This window comes from Nelumbo nucifera, chromosome 1, assembly GCF_055504915.1.
Source record: "Nelumbo nucifera cultivar China Antique chromosome 1, China Antique-T2T, whole genome shotgun sequence".
Classification (NCBI taxonomy): Eukaryota; Viridiplantae; Streptophyta; class Magnoliopsida; order Proteales; family Nelumbonaceae; genus Nelumbo; species Nelumbo nucifera.
The window spans coordinates 39,682,501-39,710,000 of record NC_142649.1 but is presented as its reverse complement, the minus strand read 5'-3'; positions in this window follow the sequence as shown (position 1 = coordinate 39,710,000).

Here is a 27,500-nt window from a genome sequence, read left to right as displayed (position 1 = left end):
CGATGGACTCAAGGGGTTCATTGAGATTTTCAGTGAATTTGGCTGGGCCTTGTATTAAAGGCTGGGCCGAACCCATGTGGCTGGTGTGTAGATCAATGCTTGGGTCCCACGCCATACAAAGAAGCCCAACTGGGCAGCAGATTGGAAACTAATTAAACACTGAATACTTAATGGGCCAAAAGCCCATTTCGAAGTGGGCTGATATGATCACCCATCAATGGGGCGAATTTGAGATTGCAGTTAGCAAAAAGGATTGGGCTCTTAGCCTTATCCACTCTTAGAGACCAAATTCAAATCAGATTTGAATCTGGTAACCTCCTGATAAGATCAGGAGTAAGCTAACTCTATCTGGGAAAGGGATTAAGATTATCCCCTATCCAAATACTGATTTGGATTGGGATAACTCCTAATTAGGAGATTTCTTAATCAAGAAGAAAAGAGAGGAGATTTCGAATGAACCAAGAGAGAGAAATAAGATTTCGATCCAAGAGGTTCTGGTGAGCAAGAAAAGTTCCTGCGAATTGAGATTAGATCTCATTCTCTCCAGAAAAGAAAACAGTTCAGCCTTTTCGTTTCTGGAAATCTCCTCCTGCCGCCGCCATCTGCATTATTGCAAGATTCGATCTTTGCAGAAAAGAAAGTCAAGAAACCAGTTCTTGACATCAGTCTTGCAAGAAAGACTGAAAGAATTCAGTGTTTAGTACATCCAGGGGATTCTTGTGAAGGATCCAGTGTGTAGGACGCACCCTGCTGGTTCTGTTCCATCCACAGCTGTGTCATCTTCAGCAGGGACAGATCTTGGAGCATTCTTTGGGCGTGAACACCAACTTTGGGAGATACTGCTTCTCCGGATCAGGTATAATCCTCCCATTTATCTTTTGGTACAGATCTGGTTTGATTAGGGTTCAAGTAGATCCTTGAATATTGTATTCTAAATTCAGGGAATATGATTCCCAGTTGGGAGAAGGTAGGAAATTTTTGAAATTCGCCCCACCCATTCCGCAACCTTTATGGCGTCCATTAGATGGATCCTACCATTCTTTCAGTGGTATCAGAGCCACAGGTTCGAATCTTGAACCAAAAGAAAATCAGATCTGACCCTGCGCAGATGGATAGAAGGTGTTCTTTCAAGATTTGCGCAGATTGTTTTCTTTTTTTTTTTTCAAGAAACTGTTTCTTGTTAAGGGCGATTGATCTGAAATTAATTTCTATTAAATCCAAAATTTATTTGGAATTGTTCTTTATTTATTTTGATTTAATGGACTGTTCAAACCTGGAGATCGCAGTGCAGTTTTAGCGCAGATGGTCTGCGCACCCTTTTTCTTTTCTATTTATTTATTTCATTCAATTCGGTCTGTAAATAATTTTTTTTATTTTTTAGACTGAATGTATAGGATTTGATCAAGAATGTAATTAATAGAAATAGGATTTCTGTTATTTTTCTTGATTAAAGAAGATGGAAGAAGATGGCGGCGCTGGAGATTTGCAGATGGAGAAATCGTTTTCTGCGATTTGCAGTTTATGAAACTGCAACCCTTGTGATTAACCTCTGTTTTGCAGGTGGTGCGAACAGTCCATAATTGTTTTGTGTTTTCTAGAAATCAAAACTATTAATTTCAGATCATTCAATAATTAATTCTTGAATTGAAAATCAGTTTTGGACCATTTCGGACTAGATTGGACCAAAACTGTTTGGACCGAATCTGGGTTTCGAAAGGGGCTGTTCTCAGTCCAATTGTCTCACACTTTTGTTCCAAATCTGATGTTCAATTACAGGGATTAATTCGGCCCACCTGTAAAGTCCAGTTTTAAAGGGTTAAAACTGCAAAAGCCCATTATTGTGAGATAAGCTGTATGGGCCGAATTGCTATCTGCGATTCAGCCCATACACCTAGTGGGCATTAATCGTTAATGACTTGGTTTTTAAATGGGCTGTTGAATGGGCTTTACAGCAATTAATTGATTGGATCAATTCCTCCTTTACATGTGATGTTTGGATGTTTGATGTGCTGCGACCATGGGCCATAAGTACTTGGCCCGTGATGACTCGTTAGTGGCTCTTGCGCACACCATGGCTGAATGCACATCATTGCCATGGTGTCCCTGAAGGTCATTGGATGACCCCCTCTTTGCCTGGTGGGCCCCACAACCCTGAAAAGGGATGCGTACGGAACCCCTAGCCGATTAAGGCCCACCAGAAATCTGACTTTATGAAAGTCAGTGGGAGCCACTTTGGTTTGACCTAAATTAGAACTAGGCCGTAATTTTGTTCCCTCCAGCAAATATGAATGCAAGTGATAGGGAGATCCATATGATGGACTCTCTAAAGGCCTTCCGTCATTAGCACAATGATGGGTCCATCAGTAATGAGGAAACGCACCATAAAATTGGGCTATCCATTTGCTGTTGGATCTGTTAGAGTGTTTCATAAGATGATAGGGGCATCATAGACCGATGTGGGAGGGGCTTCACCAGAAAATGGGAACTCTCTCACGGTACCTTGGCGTAACCTGAATATGATGGGTGTGCACTCACTGACAGAAGGGTTTACCTAAAAACGGCTCTGAACCTTGTCTGACAGAGGCCAAAGGGAAACTCATTTGATGAGTGGATATGATCCGTCACAGAAAGGTGGTGGGGTTATGCAGCTGAAACAGTTGGCTTCACGCACCCCATGTGATTTCCCACATTTCCAGAGACATTTCGTCGTCTCCGTCACTGAGATAGGAGGGAAATCTCAGAGATGAACAAATGGGAATGGAACATAGATTAAAAGCCATATCTATGTAGGTAAACATGAATCAAACTAAGGTTGTGGACTAACGATTTTGCTGTTTTATCAGAAAATGGCAAACGGTCAATTTGCAAAGCTTCTAGACGATAACAAGCTTAAGGGCCCAAACTATGCCGACTGGTACAGAAATCTTATGCTGGTCCTAACTTCTGAAAAGTTAGACAAGGTAGTGAAAAATCCTGCCCCGGAACGTCCGGGTGATAGGGCTTCTGAGGCCCGTAGGAGGGACTACCAAGATTGGGAGGATAAGAACTCCCTAGCCCGCTGCTTTGTCATTGCCTCATTAGACAACTCAATACAGAGGCAGTTCGATCAGATCGAACTTGCCAAGGACATATTGGACAGTCTAAGGACAATGTATGAGGAGCAGAACCGTTCTACTCGACAGAAGGTCCTGAAATTGTTCATGACCGCACAGATGACCAAAGGGCAGAAAGTTCATGACCATTGTCTTCGGATGATGGGATACATCAACGAACTTGAAGCTCTTGGATCCGGGCTAGATCTTGGCACGCAAGTGGATGCCATCCTAAATTCTTTGCCCTCTTCCTTCAATGCGTTCACTATGAACTACAATATGAATAAGCTGAATGTTAGCGTCCAGGAACTCAGCAATATGTTGCAGAGGGCCGAGGATTTACTCAAGAAGGATGAGCCTGTGGTTATGCTTGCTGAAGCTAACAAATCGGGCAAGAGAAAGAGAAAGGCAAAGAAGCCCCAGAAGAAGACTACCAAACCCAAGAAGCAGAAGAAGAACAAGGCATCTGATGTCTGTCACTTCTGCAAGCAGACCGGCCACTGGAAGAGGAACTGTCCTACCTACCTGGAATCTAAGAAAGGTAATATCGAAACTTGTGTCATAGAAACTAATATGTTAGTTACTTCTGTGTCCTGGTGTGTTGACTCCGGGGCTTCAACTCATGCGTGTAACTCACTGCAGGGGTTCAAAGTTAGCAGAAGGCTGAGTGAAGGTGAAGTGACACTGTTCTTGGGAACAACTGCAAGTGTTGCAGCTGCGGCAATAGGAACCGTAGAATTAGTTTTTAAAGAAGGAGTCCTTGTACTTAAAGATTGTCTTTATGTACAGAACTTGAGAAGGAATTTAATTTCTGTTTCAAAATTGTGTGCTGATGGATATACTGTTTACTTTAGTAATATGATTACTGTTAAACGGAATAATAAATTCATCGCATGCGGGGAGCTAGAGAACGGTCTCTATGTTCTGCATCCTTCTTTGGAAACTAACTTGACCGAAACTACGTCGGTCGAAAATCCCAAGAAAAGGACTCGTGATACAGTAAATCTCACGTGCCTCTGGCATTACCGACTTGGCCACATCGGTGTCGACCGAATCACAAGACTGGTAAAGGATGGTCCTTTGGATTTTCTAACCGTAGAAAATCTTCCCACTTGTGAACCTTGCCTCCAAGGTAAGATGACTAAGCGGCCATTTGACGGTAAGCCTGAAAGATGTGCAGGCACACTTGACCTAATACATACTGATGTATGTGGTCCCCTGAGTGTTAGGACACGGAATCAACACGTGTACTTTATCACCTATACAGATGATTTTTCACGATATGGTTACGTGTACCTAATGAGACATAAGTCTGAATCATTTGAAAAGTTCAAAGAGTTCAGACAGGAAGTCGAGAAACAGTTAGGGAGAGAAATTAAGGCCCTTCGATCAGATCGAGGTGGCGAGTATCTCTCTGATGAATTCAGGGACTACTTAAAGGCCAATGGGATAGTGTCACAACTAGCTCCTCCTGCTACACCTCAACTCAATGGTGTTTCAGAGAGGAGAAATAGGACCTTATTAGACATGGTCCGGTCACTTCTCGTACGCTCAGAATTACCCACATCCTTTTGGGGATACGCATTAGAGACTGCTATCTACGTGCTGAATAGGGTTCCAACCAAATCAGTTCCGAAAACTCCATATGAGCTTTGGACCGGAAGGAAGCCAAGTGTGAGACACTTGAAGATTTGGGGTTGTCCTGCACACGTTAAAAGAACAAGTGCGGACAAGTTGGAATCTAAAACCAGCTGTTGCCTGTTTATAGGCTACCCAAAGGATTCGGTGGGTTATCTATTCTATGACCCAAGTGAGCAGAAAGTGTTCTGCAGTCGAAACGCCCGATTCTTAGAATCCGATTACATCCTGGACACCCATCGTCAGGAAATAGTTCTTGATGAGGAGAGCTCAGGAGCAGTGGGAGATGACCCACAAGTTCTAGGTAATGACCAACCTAGAAGGTCCACCCGGGTATCCAGACCACCAGTCCGATATGGTTATGACCAGGATAGTTACCTGGTGGAAGCCTTGACTAGTGAAGAGGATCCCGTGTCTTACGCGGAAGCTATGTTAGACATAGACTCCCAGAAGTGGGTGGAGGCCATGAGAGCCGAGATGGACTCAATGGAGACCAATGGAGTCTGGACTCTAGTGGATCCGCCCTCCGGGGTAAAAGCAATTGGTTGCAAATGGATCTACAAGAGGAAGAAGGGCCCCGATGGCAGGATTGAGACCTTTAAAGCTCGATTGGTGGCGAAAGGGTATACTCAGAAAGAAGGCATCGACTATGAGGAAACCTTTTCACCGGTGGCCATGCTTAAATCCATTAGGATCCTGCTAGCTGTAGCAGCGTACCATGATTACGAGATTTGGCAAATGGATGTCAAAACAGCGTTCCTGAATGGAGATCTTTGTGAAGATATCTACATGCAGCAGCCGCAAGGCTTCATTGCTGCTGGTCAGGAACACATGGTATGTAAACTTAATAGATCCATATATGGACTTAAGCAGGCTTCTAGGAGTTGGAACATCCGTTTTGATTCTGCAGTCAAAACGTTTGACTTTGAGCAGAATCCGGATGAGCCCTGTGTTTACAGGAAATCCAGTGGGGATAAGATCACCTTTTTGGTCTTGTACGTGGACGATATCCTACTCATTAGGAATGATGTAGGAATGTTGACTTCGGTCAAGGTAGGGCTATCACAGCAGTTCTCCATGAAAGATCTTGGAGAAGCTTCATACATACTGGGTCTTCGACTCTATAGAGATAGATCGAAGCGGATAATTGGATTGTCCCAGGCTGCTTACATTGACAAAATTGTCAAAAGATACAGCATGGAAAACTCCAAGAAAGGAAACGTTCCTTTCAGGCACGGAGTCACTCTCTCCAAGAAGATGTCTCCCAAGACTTCTGAGGAGATTGAGAGCATGAGAGACGTTCCCTATGCCTCAGCTGTGGGGAGCATCATGTATGCCATGTTGTGCACTCGCCCGGACATAGCTCAGGCGGTGAGTGTGGTTAGCAGATTCCAGGCAAACCCAGGACAGGAGCATTGGACTGCTGTGAAGAACATACTCAAATACCTTCGAAGGACGAAAGAGTTTTGTCTGGTATTCGATGGTAGTTCATTGCAAGTTCTAGGGTATACCGATGCCGATTTCCAGTCGGATCCAGATGATAGAAAGTCTACATCTGGGTATGTTTTCACGATAGGATCGTGTGCTGTTTGCTGGAAAAGCAGCAAACAGGGGTCCACTGCAGACTCCACAACCGAGGCCGAGTACATTGCCGCAAGTGAAGCTGCCAAGGAAGCCGTGTGGATGAAGAAATTCATACACGAATTGGGAGCGATTCCATCCAGCACATCACCCATCCCGTTGTTGTGTGACAACAATGGAGCGATCGCCCAGGCTAAAGAGCCTCGGGCCCACTCGAAGTCAAAGCACATCGAGAGGAAGTACCATGTACTGCGGGAGATCGTTGGTAGAGGGGACGTCCTAATTCAAAAGGTAGCATCAGCGGATAATGTGGCAGACCCATTGACTAAGCCACTGACACAGAAGGTGTTTGAGAAACACGTGGAAAGTATGGGACTCCGGCTTGTACCAGATTGGACCTAAGTGCAAGTGGGAGCTGTTAGACAGTTTTGTATGCCCTTAGCTTCAATCATTTTGATGTACTTTTGTTATTTAGTGGAAATAAATAAAGTGCATGTTTGATTCATGTTGTTTGGTTTAATTCTGTGTAAAACCCTAAAACTGGACATTTGTAGAGACTCATGTTAGTTTTAAATGTTCACAGCCGTTGGATAAGTCTGGGGAGATTTATCCTGCCAAGGCTGATACTGGTGTGCCACCAAGTGTTGGGATGGCCTGTCTTAGCCATCAGGGTAAGACCCGAGGCACATACAGCATGGGATTACTTGAATCCTTGAACCGGACCAGATTTCCAGTCTTGCCCTGGACCTTGGAGATAGATGGGCAAAACTGGAAAGTTACACCTGACCCCTAGACTCGATTATGACACTTCACTAGGTGCTGGATCAGGCTGCCTTTGATATGCCAATCAGTGAGATCCTTAGTGGGGATCAAAACCTGGGTATGTTGGGGCAGTTTGAGAATTCATCTGAGTGGGTGGTCATAGTGACAGAATCAGCCACTTTGTCGGACAAAGGGTAATGATCGGGAATGCACTCTCTCTGATGGAAACCAAACTGCCGGCAGTTGATTTCAATCGTTGGAATTTTGTTTTTGCAAAATTAATATATTTACATATATATGTACGGTTTCAAAATGTTTGCAAATGGTTTTAATTCCCGGGATCCATGTGAGAGGAGAGTGCGGCACTGTTCCTTGCAGCCGAGGGAGAGGTCCTCTCTTGTCGGGCAGTGCTTGATCATTAAGGGCTGAGAGGTTAAGTGTAAGACCATTTAGGATAATACCTAATGGGCTAATCTTGCACCTGCCCACAGTCCCTGGGTTTTTATAAGATGGCTTGGCCCAGGGACCACTTAATGTAAGTGTTGGGCCCATAGGGTTCATACGATGGACTCAAGGGGTTCATTGAGATTTTCAGTGAATTTGGCTGGGCCTTGTATTTAAGGCTGGGCCGAACCCATGTGGCTGGTGTGTAGATCAATGCTTGGGTCCCACGCCATACAAAGAAGCCCAACTGGGCAGCAGATTGGAAACTAATTAAACACTGAATACTTAATGGGCCAAAAGCCCATTTCGAAGTGGGCTGATATGATCACCCATCAATGGGGCGAATTTGAGATTGCAGTTAGCAAAAAGGATTGGGCTCTTAGCCTTATCCACTCTTAGAGACCAAATTCAAATCAGATTTGAATCTGGTAACCTCCTGATAAGATCAGGAGTAAGCTAACTCTATCTGGGAAAGGGATTAAGATTATCCCCTATCCAAATACTGATTTGGATTGGGATAACTCCTAATTAGGAGATTTCTTAATCAAGAAGAAAAGAGAGGAGATTTCGAATGAACCAAGAGAGAGAAATAAGATTTCGATCCAAGAGGTTCTGGTGAGCAAGAAAAGTTCCTGCGAATTGAGATTAGATCTCATTCTCTCCAGAAAAGAAAACAGTTCAGCCTTTTCGTTTCTGGAAATCTCCTCCTGCCGCCGCCATCTGCATTGTTGCAAGATTCGATCTTTGTAGAAAAGAAAGTCAAGAAACCAGTTCTTGACATCAGTCTTGCAAGAAAGACTGAAAGAATTCAGTGTTTAGTACATCCAGGGGATTCTTGTGAAGGATCCAGTGTGTAGGACGCACCCTGCTGGTTCTGTTCCATCCACAGCTGTGTCATCTTCAGCAGGGACAGATCTTGGAGCATTCTTTGGGCGTGAACACCAACTTTGGGAGATACTGCTTCTCTGGATCAGGTATAATCCTCCCATTTATCTTTTGGTACAGATCTGGTTTGATTAGGGTTCAAGTAGATCCTTGAATATTGTATTCTAAATTCAGGGAATATGATTCCCAGTTGGGAGAAGGTAGGAAATTTTTGAAATTCGCCCCACCCATTCCGCAACCTTTATGGCGTCCATTAGATGGATCCTACCATTCTTTCAGTTATCCCATGCTAATGTAAATAGAGCGTAGGCTTGATTTGAGCATGCTAATTTCTTCAAAGTAACAGCACCGGAGGCACGACCCAGCCAATTAAGGCCAGCAACACATCGCCGGTAGAAGGGACAAGACGACCGGTACACACCGCAAGGCGGACCGGTCGACCCAACCCAATGTCCAACTACGAGCTTTTTAACCGCAACAACTTAAATAAACGCTATTGGAGTTGGAATTTCCGCGGCTGCTGCCACCAGACGCCCTCCAATGGATCCTCGTTAAGGGATTTAGATTGTACACATTCCAATTACCAGACTCGTAGAGCACGGTGTTAGACAGTTTTGTATGCCCTTAGCTTCAATCAGAATGATGTACTTTATGAGTTCATTGTAAATGAATAAAGATATATATTTGATTCATGTTCCCTTGGTATGTTTCTGTGTAATACCCTTAAACTGGACACTTAATGAGACTCGTGTTAGTTTAGAATGTTCACAGCCAGTGGGTCGGTCTGGGGAGACCTATCCTGACAAGGCTGACGCTGTAGTGCCACCAAGTCGGTTGGGGTGGCTTGTCTCAGCTGCCAGGGTGAGACCCTAGGCACATACAGTGTAGGATTAATTGAATCTTTGAACTGGACCAGATTTCCAGTATTGCCCTGGACCTTGGAGATTGATGGGCAAAACTGGAAAGTTACACCCGACCCCTAGACTCGATTATGATACTACACTAGGTGTCGGATTGGGCTGTCTTTGATGTACCAATCAGTGAGATCCTTAGCTGGCGTCAAAACCTGGGTATGTTGGGACAGTCCGAGAATTCATCTGAGTGGGTGATCATAGTGACAGGATCAGCCCCTTTGTCGGACAAAGGTAATGATCAGGGATGCACTCTCACTGATGGAAACCAAGACTGCCGGTAGCCGATTTCAACCGATGAGATTTGTTTTGCAAAATATATTTTATATAAGATATAAAAGTATATATGTATGGTTTCTAAATTGTTTGCAAGAAGGTTTTAATTCCCGGGATCCATATAAGTGGAGAGTGCAACACTGTTCCTTGCAGCCGAGGGAGAGGTCCTCTCTTGTCGGGCAGTGTATGATCATTATGGGCTGAGAGGTTAAGTGTAAGACCATTGCGGATAATGCCTGATGAGCAAATCTTGCATCTGCCCACAGTCCCTGGGTGTTACAAGGTGGCTTGGCCCAGGGACCACTTAGTGTAAGTGTTGGGCCCATAGAGCTCATTTGATGGGTTTCAAGGGGTACACTGTCTTCAGCAGTGCATTCGGCTAGGCCTTGTAACAAAGGCTGGGCTGAACCCTTGTGGCTGATGTGTAGATCTGCGCTAAAACTGCACTGCGATCTCCAGGTTTGAACAGTCCATTAAATCAAAATAAATAAAGAACAATTCCAAATAAATTTTGGATTTAATAGAAATTAATTTCAGATCAATCGCCCTTAACAAGAAACAGTTTCTTGGAAAAAAAAGAAAACAATCTGCGCAAATCTTGAAAGAACACCTTCTATCCATCTGCGCAGGGTCAGATCTGATTTTCTTTTGGTTCAAGATTCAAACCTGTGGCTCTGATACCACTGAAAGAATGGTAGGATCCATCTAATGGACGCCATAAAGGTTGCGGAATGGGTGGGGCGAATTTCAAAAATTTCCTACCTTCTCCCAACTGGGAATCATATTCCCTGAATTTAGAATACAATATTCAAGGATCTACTTGAACCCTAATCAAACCAGATCTGTACCAAAAGATAAATGGGAGGATTATACCTGATCCGGAGAAGCAGTATCTCCCAAAGTTGGTGTTCACGCCCAAAGAATGCTCCAAGATCTGTCCCTGCTGAAGATGACACAGCTGTGGATGGAACAGAACCAGCAGGGTGCGTCCTACACACTGGATCCTTCACAAGAATCCCCTGGATGTACTAAACACTGAATTCTTTCAGTCTTTCTTGCAAGACTGATGTCAAGAACTGGTTTCTTGACTTTCTTTTCTGCAAAGATCAAATCTTGCAACAATGCAGATGGTGGCGGCAGGAGGAGATTTCCAGAAACAAAAAGGCTGAATTGTTTTCTTTTCTGGAGAGAATGAGATCTAATCTCATTCGCAGGAACCTTTCTTGCTTACCAGAACCTCTTGGATCGAAATCTTATTTCTCTCTCTTGGTTCATTCGAAAATCTCCTCTCTTTTCTTCTTGATTAAGAAATCTCCTAATTAGGAGTTATCCCAATCCAAATCAGTATTTGGATAAGGGATAATCTTAATCCCTTTCCCAGATAGAGTTAGCTTACTCCTGATCTTATCAGGAGGTTACCAGATTCAAATCTGATTTGAATTTGGTCTCTAAGAGTGGATAAGGCTAAGAGCCCAATCCTTTTTGCTAACTTCAATCTCAAATTCGCCCCATTGATGGGTGATCATATCAGCCCACTTCGAAATGGGCTTTTGGCCCATTAAGTATTCAGTGTTTAATTAGTTTCCAATCTGCTGCCCAGTTGGGCTTCTTTGTATGGCGTGGGACCCAAGCATTGATCTACACACCAGCCACATGGGTTCGGCCCAGCCTTTAATACAAGGCCCAGCCGAATTCACTGAAAATCTCAATGAACCCCTTTAGTCCATCGTATGAACCCTATGGGCCCAACACTTACATTAAGTGGTCCCTGGGCCAAGCCATCTTATAAAAACCCAGGGACTGTGGGCAGGTGCAAGATTAGCCCATCAGGTATTATCCTAAATGGTCTTACACTTAACCTCTCAGCCCTTAATGATCAAGCACTTCCCGACAAGAGAGGACCTCTCCCTCGGCTGCAAGGAACAGTGCCGCACTCTCCTCTCACATGGATCCCGGGAATTAAAACCATTTGCAAACATTTTGAAACCGTACATATATATGTAAATATATTAATTTTGCAAAAAACAAAATTCCAACGATTGAAATCAACTGCCGGCAGTTTGGTTTCCATCAGAGAGAGTGCATTCCCGATCATTACCCTTTGTCCGACAAAGCCGCTGATTCTGTCACTATGACCACCCACTCAGATGAATTCTCAAACTGCCCCAACATACCCAGGTTTTGATCCCCACTAAGGATCTCACTGATTGGCATATCAAAGGCAGCCTGATCCAGCACCTAGTGAAGTGTCATAATCGAGTCTAGGGGTCAGGTGTAACTTTCCAGTTTTGCCCATCTATCTCCAAGGTCCAGGGCAAGACTGGAAATCTGGTCCGGTTCAAGGATTCAAGTAATCCCAGGCTGTATGTGCCTCGGGTCTTACCCTGATGGCTGAGACAGGCCATCCCAACACTTGGTGGCACACCAGTATCAGCCTTGGCAGGATAAATCTCCCCAGACTTATCCAGCGGCTGTGAACATTTAAAACTAACATGAGTCTCTACAAATGTCCAGTTTTAGGGTTTTACACAGAATTAAACCAAACAACATGAATCAAACATGCACTTTATTTATTTGCACTAAATAACAAAAGTACATCAAAATGATTGAAGCTAAGGGCATACAAAACTGTCTAACATTTTTGAGTACATAACCTTAATGGGCCTTAAGCCCATTTCGAACTGGGCTGATTTGATCAGTCATTTAAAGGGGGCGAATTCTGAAGTGGGTCAGCTAAAAGGATTGGGCTTTGACCCTATCCACTCAGAGAGTCCAAGATCTAAATAAGATTTAGATCTGGAAACCTCCTAATTAGATTAGGAGACAGCTGATCTGATTTGCAGATAAGATAAGGATTATCCCTTATCACTAAGGGACTTCTAACCCAAATATGATTTGGATTAGCAACTCCTAATCTGATTAGGAGCTGATCCCTTTGAGATTATAAAAGGGGAAGGGGGCGGCAGCCTTTCACAACATCATCAATAGCATTCTTCTCTTCAAGAAAGAGAGATTAAGAGATTTATTGCATACTGCGAATTCTCTTCTGCCGCCACCTTCCTGCCATTGCCATTCCTTCAGTTCGATCTCCAGTTCTTGGGAGCAATCAAGATTTGATCTTGATCTCAATCTTTTGGGAAAAGATTGGTTTGAGCTGTACTCACAAGCCGTCCATTTGATTCTTGCGAAGGGTCAAGTTCTTTTGAAGAACATTGCTGATTCTGCTCCATCCTTCACTGCGCCATCTTCAGTGGGAGCAGATTTTGGATCCTTCCTTGGGCGTGAACACCTCCATTGGGAGATAGTATTTCTCCGTATCAGGTATAATCCTCTCCCACTCCTTTTGGTTCAGATCTGGTTCAGTTTATGGTTCAAGATTGATCCTTGAAAATATGATTTTCTAAATAGGGAATACGATTCCCAGTTGAAGGGAGAGACAAAATTTTTGAAATTCGCCCCTTATTCCGCAATCTTTGGGCGTCCATAGGATGGATCTCTCATCCCTTCAGTGGTATCAGAGCCATGGTTCAAATCTTGAACCAATTTGTTTCAGATCTGAACCTGCGCAAATGGGCAGAGGGTGTTCTACCCGATTTGCGCAGATATGGGTTTTGGGAATTTTTTCAAAAAATTAATGGGCGAATAATCTGAAATTAATTTTATATAAATCTGATTATTATTTAGAATTGTTCTTTATGATTTTCTTGATTTATGGGCTGTTCGTACAAGAGGAGATCGAAATCTTGGTTTGCGCAGGGAACCTGCAAGATTTGCAGTTTCCTGATTTATTTATTACATTTGGTCTGTAAATAATTTTTTTTTATTTTTAGACTCAATGTATAGGCATTCGATCTGATGTAATAATTAATAGAAATAGGATTTCTATTTTATTTTATTTTGGATCGAAGATGGCGGCACAGCAAGGGAGATTTCGCAGAGAAGAAGATTTCGCAGATGGGAGAATCGCCATCTGCGATTTGCAGTTTATGAAACTGCATTCTGTGATCTAACCTTTGTTTTGCAGGATGGATTGTGCGAACAGCCCTGATTTACTGATTGTTGTTTTTTTCTTTTATTAGTAATTAATTTCAGATTATTTTCTTGAATTAAAGATTTAATTAAAAATCAAACCCTAGACCCATTCGAACCAAGATTGGTTCAAACTGTTTGGACAGAATCTAGGGTTTAATCAAGGCTGAAAGTCAGCCCTAATTTTCCCACTAATGGGCCTAAGGATTGATATTTAATTGAATGGTTAATTCGGCCCAACCTGTAAAGGCCCAGTTTTAAACAGTTAAAACTGCTAAAAGCCCACTTAACCCTTAAAGCTATATGGGTTGAACCGTTCGGCCCATATACCTAGATAATGTTAATGGTTAATATTGTGGATTTAAAATGGGCTACAAATGGGCTTTACAGATAATTAATTGATTGGATCAATTTATCCCTGCATGTGATGTATGGATGTGTGATGTGCTACGTACATGGGCCATAAGTACTTGGCCCACGCTCAATCGACAGTGGCTCTTTCGCACACCATGGCTGAATGCACATCATTGCCATGGTGTCCCTTTTGGTCATTGGATGACCTCCCTCAGTGGTGGGCCCCCACACCTCATCATGAGGCCTCGTGCGGAACCCTAGCCGATTTAGGCCCACCAAAATCTGGCTTTATGAAAGTCAGTGGGAGCCACTTTGGTTTGATCTAAAGATAAAACTAGGGCGTAATTATCAGTTCCCTCCAGATAATATGAGTGCATGTGATAGGGAGATTCATATGATGAACTCTCTAAAGGCCTTCCATCATTAGCACAAGGATGGGTCCTTCAGTAATGAGGAAACGCACCAGAAAATGGGCTATCCATTTGCTGTTGGGCTTGTCTAAATGTTTCATAAGATGATAGGGGCGTCATAGACCGATGTGGGAGGGGCTTCACTAGAAAATGGGAACTCTCTCACGGTACCTTGGCGTTCACGAACATGATGGGTAAGCACTCACTGGATAGAAAGGTTTACCTGAAAACGGCTCTGAACCTTGTCTGACAGAGGCCAAAGGGAAAACTCATATGATGAGTGGATATGATCCTTCACAGAAAGGTGGTGGGGTTATGCAGCTGAAACAGTTGGCCTCATGCACCCTATGTGATTTCCCACATTTCCAGAGACAACCCGTAGTCTCCGTCACTGAGAAAGGTGGGAAATCTCAGAGACGAATAAATGGAAATGGATCGTAGATTAAAATCCATATCTATGAAATGAACATGAATCAAATTAGGTCGTGGACTGATGTTTGCTCTTTTATCAGAAAATGGCAAACGGATCTTTTGCAAAGCTACTTGATGACAACAAGTTGAAGGGCCCAAACTATGCTGACTGGTATAGAAACCTTATGCTGGTCCTTGCTTCTGAAAAACTTGATAAAGTGGCAAAGAATCCTGCCCCGGAGCGTCCGGGAGATAGGGCTTCTGAGGCCCAAAGGAGAGACTATCAAGAATGGGAGGAGAAAAACTCCCTTGCCCGGTGTTACATCATTGCCTCGCTGGACGATGTATGAAGAGCAGAATCGTTCTACTCGACAAAAGGTCTTGAAACAGTTCATGACCACACAAATGTCCAAGGGCCAACAAGTTCACGACCATTGTCTTCGGATGATGGGATACATCAATGAACTGGAGGCTCTTGGATCCGGGCTGGACCTTGCAACCCAGATAGATGTTATCTTTAACTCTTTGCCTCCTTCCTTTAATCCGTTCATCATGAACTATAACATGAACAAGCTCAATGTCAGCTTACAAGAGCTCAGCAATATGTTGCAAAGAGCTGAAGAACTGATTAAAAAGGATGAGCCTGTAGCCATGCTTGTTGAAGCTGGCAAGTCAGGCAAGAGAAAGAGGAAGGCAAAGAAGCCTCAGAAGAAAGCCACTAAAAGCAAGAAGCAGAAGAAAGACAAAGCATCGGATGCCTGTCACTTCTACAAGAAGACCGGCCACTGGAAAAGGAATTGTCCTGCCTACCTGGAATCCAAGAAAGGTAACTTTGAAACTTGTGTTATAGAAACCAATTTACTGGTAGCTTCTGCGTCCTGGTGTATTGACTCCGGGGCTTCAACTCATGCGTGTAACTCACCTCAGGGGTTCAAGATAAGCAGAAGGCTGAGTGAAGGAGAAGTAACACTCTACTTGGGGACTACTGCAACTGTTGCAGCCACGGCCATAGGAACCGTGGAATTATGTTTTAGAGAAGGAATAATTGTACTGAAAGATTGTCTTTATGTACAAAATTTAAGAAGAAATTTGATTTCTGTCTCAAAACTGTGTGCAGATGGTTATTCTGTCTTCTTTAGTAATACGATTACTATTAAAAGGAATAGCAGATTCATCGCATACGGGGAATTGGAGAACGGTCTCTATGTTCTACATCCTTCTCTAGAAACTAACATAACCGAAACTACGTCGGTTGAAAACCCCAATCAGAGAACCCGTGATACAGTTAATCCCACGTGTCTGTGGCATTACCGACTTGGCCACATCAGTGTTGACCGAATCACAAGGTTGGTAAAGGATGGTCCTTTGGATTTTCTAGCTGTAGAAGATCTTCCCACCTGTGAGCCTTGCCTACAAGGCAAGATGACGAAACGGCCGTGGCTGAGTGTTAGGACACGAAAGATGTACAAGCACACTTGACCTAATACATACTGATGTATGTGGTCCCCTGAGTGTTAGGACACGAAATCAACACGTGTATTTCATCACCTTCACAGATGATTTTTCACGATATGGTTACGTGTACCTAATGAGACACAAGTCTGAATCCTTTGAAAAGTTCAAAGAGTTTAGACAAGAGGTCGAGAAACAGTTAGGGAGGGAAATTAAAGCCCTTCGATCCGATCGAGGTGGCGAATATCTCTCTGAGGAATTCAGGGACTACTTAAAGGACAATGGGATAGTATCACAATTAGCTCCTCCTGCTACACCACAACTTAACGGTGTTTCAGAGAGGAGGAAAAGGACCTTATTAGATATGGTCCGGTCGCTTCTCATACACTCAGAGTTACCCACATCCTTTTGGGGTTACGCATTAGAGACTGCGATTTACGTGCTGAATCGGGTTCCAACCAAATCGGTTCCGAATACTCCATATGAACTTTGGACCGGAAAGAAACCAAGTGTCAGACACTTGAAGATTTGGGGTTGTCCAGCACACGTTAAAAGAACGAGTGCAGACAAGTTGGAATCTAAGACCAGCCGTTGCCTATTTGTAGGCTACCCAAAAGGCTCTGTAGGTTACCTTTTCTATGACCCAAGTGAGCAGAAAGTGTTCTGCAGTCGAAATGCGCAATTCTTGGAAACCGACTATATCCTGGACACCCATCGTCAGGAAGTTGTTTTTGATGAGGAGAGCTCAGGAGCAGTGGGAGATGTCCCACAAGTTCCAGGTAGTGACCAACTTAGAAGATCCACTCGGGCATCCAGGCCACCAGTCTGTTATGGTTATGACCAGGATAGTTACCTGGTGGAAACCTTGACTAGTGAGGAGGATCCCGTGACTTACGCGGAAGCTATGTTGGACATAGATTCCCAGAAGTGGGTGGAGGCCATGAGGGCAGAGATGGACTCAATGGAGACCAATGGAGTCTGGACTCTAGTAGATCCGCCCTCCGGGGTAAAGGCAATCGGTTGCAAATGGATTTACAAGAGGAAGAAGGGCCCCGATGGTAAAGTTGAGACCTTCAAGGCTCGTCTGGTGGTGAAAGGGTACACTCAGAAAGAGGGCATCGATTATGAGGAAACCTTTTCGCCTGTGACCATGCTTAAATCCATTAGGATCCTGCTAGCTGTAGCAGCATACCATGATTATGAGATTTGGCAGATGGATGTCAAAACTGCATTCCTGAATGGAGATCTTGCTGAAGATATCTATATGCAGCAGCCGCAAGGCTTCGTTGCTGCAGGTCAGGAAACCATGGTATGTAAACTTAACAGATCCATATATGGACTTAAGCAAGCTTCTAGAAGTTGGAACATCCGTTTTAACTCTGCTGTCAAAACGTTTGACTTCGAGCAGAATCCGGATGAACCCTGTGTCTACAGGAAGTACAGTGGAGATAAGGTTACCTTCTTGGTTCTGTATGTAGATGACATTCTACTCATTGGGAATGATGTAGGAATGTTAACTACGGTGAAAGTTTGGCTTTCACAGCAATTCTCCATGAAAGATCTTGGAGAAGCCTCCTATATACTGGGTCTTCGACTCTATAGAGATAGATCGAAGCGGATAATAGGATTATCCCAATCTGCTTACATTGACAAAATAATCAAGAGATACAGCATGGAAAACTCCAAGAAAGGAAACGTTCCTTTCAGGCACGGAGTCACTCTCTCCAAGAAGATGTCTCCTAAGACTTCTGAGGAGATTGATGGCATGAAAGACGTCCCTTATGCCTCAGCCGTAGGGAGCATCATGTATGCCATGCTGTGCACTCGTCCTGACATAGCTCAGGCAGTGAGTGTAGTAAGCAGATTTCAGGCCAACCCAGGGCAGGAGCATTGGACTGCTGTGAAAAACATACTTAAGTACCTTCGAAGGAAAAAAGAGTTTTGTCTGGTGTTCGACGGTAGCTCACTACAGATCCAGGGGTTTACAGATGCCGATTTCCAGTCAGACCCAGATGATAGAAAGTCTACATCTGGATATGGTTTCACGATAGGATCATGTGTTGTTTCCTGAATGTCAGCAAACAGGGGTCCTAAGTAGCAAATTAATAGTCCACAACCCAAGCCGAAAGCATTGCCGTAAGTGAGGCTGCCTTATGAATGAAGGCATTCATTCCTGAATTTGGAATTCAGTACATCACCCATTCCACCGTTGTATGACAACGCTGGACCTACGGGGGGACGTCCTGATTCAGAAGGTAGCGTCAGCGGAAAATGTAGCAGACCCATTGACAAAGCCACTATCACAGAAAGTGTTTGAGAAACACGTGGAAAGTATGGGACTCCGGCTAGTACCTGATTGGACCTAAGTGCAAGTGGGAGCTGTTAGACAGTTTTGTATGCCCTTAGCTTCAATCAGAATGATGTACTTTATGAGTTTATTGTAAATGAATAAAGATACATATTTGATTCATGTTCCCTTGGTATGTTTCTGTGTAATACCCTTAAACTGGACACTTAATGAGACTCGTGTTAGTTTAGAATGTTCACAGCCAGTGGGTCGGTCTGGGGAGACCTATCCTGACAAGGCTGACACTGTAGTGCCACCAAGTCGGTTGGGGTGGCTTGTCTCAGCTGCCAGGGTGAGACCCTAGGCACATACAGTGTAGGATTAATTGAATCTTTGAACTGGACCAGATTTCCAGTATTGCCCTGGACCTTGGAGATTGATGGGCAAAACTAGAAAGTTACACCCGACCCCTAGACTCGATTATGATACTACACAAAGTGTCGGATTGGGCTGTCTTTGATGCACCAATCAGTGAGATCCATAGCGGGGGTCAAAACCTGGGTATGTTGGGACAGTCCGAGAATTCATCTGAGTCGGTGATCATAGTGACAGGATCAGCCCCTTTGTCGGACAAAGGTAATGATCGGGGATGCACTCTCACTGATGGAAACCAAGACTGTCGGCAGCCGATTTCAACCGTTGAGATTTGTTTTGCAAAATATAATTTATATAAGATATAAAAGTATATATGTATGGTTTCTAAATTGTTTGCAAGAAGGTTTTAATTCCCGGGATCCATATAAGTGGAGAGTGCAACACTGTTCCTTGCAGCCGAGGGAGAGGTCCTCTCTTGTCGGGCAGTGTATGATCATTATGGGCTGAGAGGTTAAGTGTAAGACCATTGAGGATAATGCCCGATGAGCTAATCTTCCATCTGCCCACAGTCCCTGGGTGTTACAAGGTGGCTTGGCCCAGGGACCACTTACTGTAAGTGTTGGGCCCATAGAGCTCATTTGATGGGTTTCAAGGGGTACACTGTCTTCAGCAGTGCATTCGGCTAGGCCTTGTAACAAAGGCTGGGCTGAACCCATGTGGCTGATGTGTAGATTAATGCTTGGGTCCCACGCCATACAAGGAAGCCCAACTGGGTAGCAATTTGGAAGGTTTTTTGAGTACATAACCTTAATGGGCCTTAAGCCCATTTCGAACTGGGCTGATTTGATTAGTCATTTAAAGGGGGCGAATTCTGAAGTGAGTCAGTTAAAAGGATTGGGCTTAGACCCTATCCACTCAGAGAGTCCAAGATCTAAATAAGATTTAGATCTGGAAACCTCCTAATTAGATTAGGAGACAGCTGATCTGATTTGCAGATAAGATAAGGATTATCCCTTATCACTAAGGGACTTCTAACCCAAATATGATTTGGATTAGCAACTCCTAATCTGATTAGGAGCTGATCCCTTTGAGATTATAAAAGGGGAAGGGGGCGGCAGCCTTTCACAACATCATCAATAGCATTCTTCTCTTCAAGAAAGAGAAATTAAGAGATTTCCTGCATACTGCGAATTCTGTTCTGCCGCCACCTTCCTGCCATTGCCATTCCTTCAGTTCGATCTCCAGTTCTTGGGAGCAATCAAGCTTTGATCTTGATCTCAATCTTTTGGGAAAAGATTGGTTGGAGCTGTACTCACAAGCCGTCCAGTTGATTCTTGCGAAGGGTCAAGTTCTTTTGAAGAACATTGCTGATTCTGCTCCATCCTTCACTGCGCCATCTTCAGTGGGAGCAGATTTTGGAACCTTCCTTGGGCGTGAACACCTCCATTGGGAGATAGTATTTCTCCGTATCAGGTATAATCCTCTCCCACTCCTTTTGGTTCAGATCTGGTTCAGTTTATGGTTCAAGATTGATCCTTGAAAATATGATTTTCTAAATAGGGAATACGATTCCCAGTTGAAGGGAGAGACAAAATTTTTGAAATTCGCCCCTTATTCCGCAATCTTTGGGCGTCCATAGGATGGATCTCTCATCCCTTCACCCGGTATTGTTATTTATTGTCAGTACCTCCCCGTGTCAGGATTGGGTAATTTGCGCGCCTGCTGCCTTCCTTGGATGTTGTAGCCGTTTCTCAGGCTCCCTCTGCGGAATCGAACCGTAATTCTCAGTCACCCATCACCACCACAGTAGGCCACTATCCTACCATCGAAAGTTGATGCGGCAGAAATTTGAATTATGCGTGAGCCGATATCGAAGGATCAAAAAGCAACGTCGCTATGAACGCTTGGCTGCCACAAGCCAATTATCCCTGTGGAAACTTTTCTGACACCTCTAGCTTCTAATTCTGAAGGTCTAAAGGATTGACAGGCCACGCATTCACGGTTTGTATTCGTACTGGAAATCAGAATCAAATGAGCTTTTACCCTTTTGTTCCACACGAGATTTCTGTTCTCATTGAGCTCATCATAGGACACCTGCGTTATCTTTTAACAGATGTGCTGCCCCAGCCAAACTCCCCACCTGACAATGTCTTCTGCCCGAATCGGCCCACCGAGGCGAGCCTTGGGTCCAAAAGGAGGGGCGATGCCCCGCCTCTGACTAACGGAATAAGTAAAATAAAATTAAAAGTAGTGGTATTTCACTTTTGCCCGAGGGCTCCCACTTATCCTACACCTCTCAAGTCATTTCACAAAGTCGGACTAGAGTCAAGCTCAACAGGGTCTTCTTTCCGCGCTGATTCTGCCAAGCCTGTTCCCTTGACTGTGGTTTCGCTGGATAGTAGACAGGGACAATGGGAATCTCGTTAATCCATTCATGCGTGTCACTAATTAGATGACGAGGCTTTTGGCTACCTTGAGAGAGTCATAGTTACTCCCGCCGTTAACCCGCGCTTGGTTGAATTTCTTCACTGACATTCAGAGCACTAGGAAGAAATCACATCGGATTAGCATCTGCAGGAACCATCACAATGTTAGACAGTTTTGTATGCCCTTAGCTTCAATCATTTTGATGTACTTTTGTTATTTAGTGGAAATAAATAAAGTGCATGTTTGATTCATGTTGTTTGGTTTAATTCTGTGTAAAACCCTAAAACTGGACATTTGTAGAGACTCATGTTAGTTTTAAATGTTCACAGCCGTTGGATAAGTCTGGGGAGATTTATCCTGCCAAGGCTGATACTGGTGTGCCACCAAGTGTTGGGATGGCCTGTCTCAGCCATCAGGGTAAGACCCGAGGCACATACAGCATGGGATTACTTGAATCCTTGAACCGGACCAGATTTCCAGTCTTGCCCTGGACCTTGGAGATAGATGGGCAAAACTGGAAAGTTACACCTGACCCCTAGACTCGATTATGACACTTCACTAGGTGCTGGATCAGGCTGCCTTTGATATGCCAATCAGTGAGATCCTTAGTGGGGATCAAAACCTGGGTATGTTGGGGCAGTTTGAGAATTCATCTGAGTGGGTGGTCATAGTGACAGAATCAGCCACTTTGTCGGACAAAGGGTAATGATCGGGAATGCACTCTCTCTGATGGAAACCAAACTGCCGGCAGTTGATTTCAATCGTTGGAATTTTGTTTTTGCAAAATTAATATATTTACATATATATGTACGGTTTCAAAATGTTTGCAAATGGTTTTAATTCCCGGGATCCATGTGAGAGGAGAGTGCGGCACTGTTCCTTGCAGCCGAGGGAGAGGTCCTCTCTTGTCGGGCAGTGCTTGATCATTAAGGGCTGAGAGGTTAAGTGTAAGACCATTTAGGATAATACCTGATGGGCTAATCTTGCACCTGCCCACAGTCCCTGGGTTTTTATAAGATGGCTTGGCCCAGGGACCACTTAATGTAAGTGTTGGGCCCATAGGGTTCATACGATGGACTCAAGGGGTTCATTGAGATTTTCAGTGAATTTGGCTGGGCCTTGTATTAAAGGCTGGGCCGAACCCATGTGGCTGGTGTGTAGATCAATGCTTGGGTCCCACGCCATACAAAGAAGCCCAACTGGGCAGCAGATTGGAAACTAATTAAACACTGAATACTTAATGGGCCAAAAGCCCATTTCGAAGTGGGCTGATATGATCACCCATCAATGGGGCGAATTTGAGATTGCAGTTAGCAAAAAGGATTGGGCTCTTAGCCTTATCCACTCTTAGAGACCAAATTCAAATCAGATTTGAATCTGGTAACCTCCTGATAAGATCAGGAGTAAGCTAACTCTATCTGGGAAAGGGATTAAGATTATCCCCTATCCAAATACTGATTTGGATTGGGATAACTCCTAATTAGGAGATTTCTTAATCAAGAAGAAAAGAGAGGAGATTTCGAATGAACCAAGAGAGAGAAATAAGATTTCGATCCAAGAGGTTCTAGTGAGCAAGAAAAGTTCCTGCGAATTGAGATTAGATCTCATTCTCTCCAGAAAAGAAAACAGTTCAGCCTTTTCGTTTCTGGAAATCTCCTCCTGCCGCCGCCATCTGCATTGTTGCAAGATTCGATCTTTGCAGAAAAGAAAGTCAAGAAACCAGTTCTTGACATCAGTCTTGCAAGAAAGACTGAAAGAATTCAGTGTTTAGTACATCCAGGGGATTCTTGTGAAGGATCCAGTGTGTAGGACGCACCCTGCTGGTTCTGTTCCATCCACAGCTGTGTCATCTTCAGCAGGGACAGATCTTGGAGCATTCTTTGGGCGTGAACACCAACTTTGGGAGATACTGCTTCTCCGGATCAGGTATAATCCTCCCATTTATCTTTTGGTACAGATCTGGTTTGATTAGGGTTCAAGTAGATCCTTGAATATTGTATTCTAAATTCAGGGAATATGATTCCCAGTTGGGAGAAGGTAGGAAATTTTTGAAATTCGCCCCACCCATTCCGCAACCTTTATGGCGTCCATTAGATGGATCCTACCATTCTTTCAGTGGTATCAGAGCCACAGGTTCGAATCTTGAACCAAAAGAAAATCAGATCTGACCCTGCGCAGATGGATAGAAGGTGTTCTTTCAAGATTTGCGCAGATTGTTTTCTTTTTTTTTTTCAAGAAACTGTTTCTTGTTAAGGGCGATTGATCTGAAATTAATTTCTATTAAATCCAAAATTTATTTGGAATTGTTCTTTATTTATTTTGATTTAATGGACTGTTCAAACCTGGAGATCGCAGTGCAGTTTTAGCGCAGATGGTCTGCGCACCCTTTTTCTTTTCTATTTATTTATTTCATTCAATTCGGTCTGTAAATAATTTTTTTTATTTTTTAGACTGAATGTATAGGATTTGATCAAGAATGTAATTAATAGAAATAGGATTTCTGTTATTTTTCTTGATTAAAGAAGATGGAAGAAGATGGCGGCACTGGAGATTTGCAGATGGAGAAATCGTTTTCTGCGATTTGCAGTTTATGAAACTGCAACCCTTGTGATTAACCTCTGTTTTGCAGGTGGTGCGAACAGTCCATAATTGTTTTGTGTTTTCTAGAAATCAAAACTATTAATTTCAGATCATTCAATAATTAATTCTTGAATTGAAAATCAGTTTTGGACCATTTCGGACTAGATTGGACCAAAACTGTTTGGACCGAATCTGGGTTTCGAAAGGGGCTGTTCTCAGTCCAATTGTCTCACACTTTTGTTCCAAATCTGATGTTCAATTACAGGGATTAATTCGGCCCACCTGTAAAGCCCAGTTTTAAAGGGTTAAAACTGCAAAAGCCCATTATTGTGAGATAAGCTGTATGGGCCGAACTGCTATCTGCGATTCAGCCCATACACCTAGTGGGCATTAATCGTTAATGACTTGGTTTTTAAATGGGCTGTTGAATGGGCTTTACAGCAATTAATTGATTGGATCAATTCCTCCTTTACATGTGATGTTTGGATGTTTGATGTGCTGCGACCATGGGCCATAAGTACTTGGCCCGTGATGACTCGTTAGTGGCTCTTGCGCACACCATGGCTGAATGCACATCATTGCCATGGTGTCCCTGAAGGTCATTGGATGACCCCCTCTTTGCCTGGTGGGCCCCACAACCCTGAAAAGGGATGCGTACGGAACCCCTAGCCGATTAAGGCCCACCAGAAATCTGACTTTATGAAAGTCAGTGGGAGCCACTTTGGTTTGACCTAAATTAGAACTAGGCCGTAATTTTGTTCCCTCCAGCAAATATGAATGCAAGTGATAGGGAGATCCATATGATGGACTCTCTAAAGGCCTTCCGTCATTAGCACAATGATGGGTCCATCAGTAATGAGGAAACGCACCATAAAATTGGGCTATCCATTTGCTGTTGGATCTGTTAGAGTGTTTCATAAGATGATAGGGGCATCATAGACCGATGTGGGAGGGGCTTCACCAGAAAATGGGAACTCTCTCACGGTACCTTGGCGTAACCTGAATATGATGGGTGTGCACTCACTGACAGAAGGGTTTACCTAAAAACGGCTCTGAACCTTGTCTGACAGAGGCCAAAGGGAAACTCATTTGATGAGTGGATATGATCCGTCACAGAAAGGTGGTGGGGTTATGCAGCTGAAACAGTTGGCTTCACGCACCCCATGTGATTTCCCACATTTCCAGAGACATTTCGTCGTCTCCGTCACTGAGATAGGAGGGAAATCTCAGAGATGAACAAATGGGAATGGAACATAGATTAAAAGCCATATCTATGTAGGTAAACATGAATCAAACTAAGGTTGTGGACTAACGATTTTGCTGTTTTATCAGAAAATGGCAAACGGTCAATTTGCAAAGCTTCTAGACGATAACAAGCTTAAGGGCCCAAACTATGCCGACTGGTACAGAAATCTTATGCTGGTCCTAACTTCTGAAAAGTTAGACAAGGTAGTGAAAAATCCTGCCCCGGAACGTCCGGGTGATAGGGCTTCTGAGGCCCGTAGGAGGGACTACCAAGATTGGGAGGATAAGAACTCCCTAGCCCGCTGCTTTGTCATTGCCTCATTAGACAACTCAATACAGAGGCAGTTCGATCAGATCGAACTTGCCAAGGACATATTGGACAGTCTAAGGACAATGTATGAGGAGCAGAACCGTTCTACTCGACAGAAGGTCCTGAAATTGTTCATGACCGCACAGATGACCAAAGGGCAGAAAGTTCATGACCATTGTCTTCGGATGATGGGATACATCAACGAACTTGAAGCTCTTGGATCCGGGCTAGATCTTGGCACGCAAGTGGATGCCATCCTAAATTCTTTGCCCTCTTCCTTCAATGCGTTCACTATGAACTACAATATGAATAAGCTGAATGTTAGCGTCCAGGAACTCAGCAATATGTTGCAGAGGGCCGAGGATTTACTCAAGAAGGATGAGCCTGTGGTTATGCTTGCTGAAGCTAACAAATCGGGCAAGAGAAAGAGAAAGGCAAAGAAGCCCCAGAAGAAGACTACCAAACCCAAGAAGCAGAAGAAGAACAAGGCATCTGATGTCTGTCACTTCTGCAAGCAGACCGGCCACTGGAAGAGGAACTGTCCTACCTACCTGGAATCTAAGAAAGGTAATATCGAAACTTGTGTCATAGAAACTAATATGTTAGTTACTTCTGTGTCCTGGTGTGTTGACTCCGGGGCTTCAACTCATGCGTGTAACTCACTGCAGGGGTTCAAAGTTAGCAGAAGGCTGAGTGAAGGTGAAGTGACACTGTTCTTGGGAACAACTGCAAGTGTTGCAGCTGCGGCAATAGGAACCGTAGAATTAGTTTTTAAAGAAGGAGTCCTTGTACTTAAAGATTGTCTTTATGTACAGAACTTGAGAAGGAATTTAATTTCTGTTTCAAAATTGTGAGCTGATGGATATACTGTTTACTTTAGTAATATGATTACTGTTAAACGGAATAATAAATTCATCGCATGCGGGGAGCTAGAGAACGGTCTCTATGTTCTGCATCCTTCTTTGGAAACTAACTTGACCGAAACTACGTCGGTCGAAAATCCCAAGAAAAGGACTCGTGATACAGTAAATCTCACGTGCCTCTGGCATTACCGACTTGGCCACATCGGTGTCGACCGAATCACAAGACTGGTAAAGGATGGTCCTTTGGATTTTCTAACCGTAGAAAATCTTCCCACTTGTGAACCTTGCCTCCAAGGTAAGATGACTAAGCGGCCATTTGACGGTAAGCCTGAAAGATGTGCAGGCACACTTGACCTAATACATACTGATGTATGTGGTCCCCTGAGTGTTAGGACACGGAATCAACACGTGTACTTTATCACCTTTACAGATGATTTTTCACGATATGGTTACGTGTACCTAATGAGACATAAGTCTGAATCATTTGAAAAGTTCAAAGAGTTCAGACAGGAAGTCGAGAAACAGTTAGGGAGAGAAATTAAGGCCCTTCGATCAGATCGAGGTGGCGAGTATCTCTCTGATGAATTCAGGGACTACTTAAAGGCCAATGGGATAGTGTCACAACTAGCTCCTCCTGCTACACCTCAACTCAATGGTGTTTCAGAGAGGAGAAATAGGACCTTATTAGACATGGTCCGGTCACTTCTCGTACGCTCAGAATTACCCACATCCTTTTGGGGATACGCATTAGAGACTGCTATCTACGTGCTGAATAGGGTTCCAACCAAATCAGTTCCGAAAACTCCATATGAGCTTTGGACCGGAAGGAAGCCAAGTGTGAGACACTTGAAGATTTGGGGTTGTCCTGCACACGTTAAAAGAACAAGTGCGGACAAGTTGGAATCTAAAACCAGCCGTTGCCTGTTTATAGGCTACCCAAAGGATTCGGTGGGTTATCTATTCTATGACCCAAGTGAGCAGAAAGTGTTCTGCAGTCGAAACGCCCGATTCTTAGAATCCGATTACATCCTGGACACCCATCGTCAGGAAATAGTTCTTGATGAGGAGAGCTCAGGAGCAGTGGAAGATGACCCACAAGTTCCAGGTAATGACCAACCTAGAAGGTCCACCCGGGTATCCAGACCACCAGTCCGATATGGTTATGACC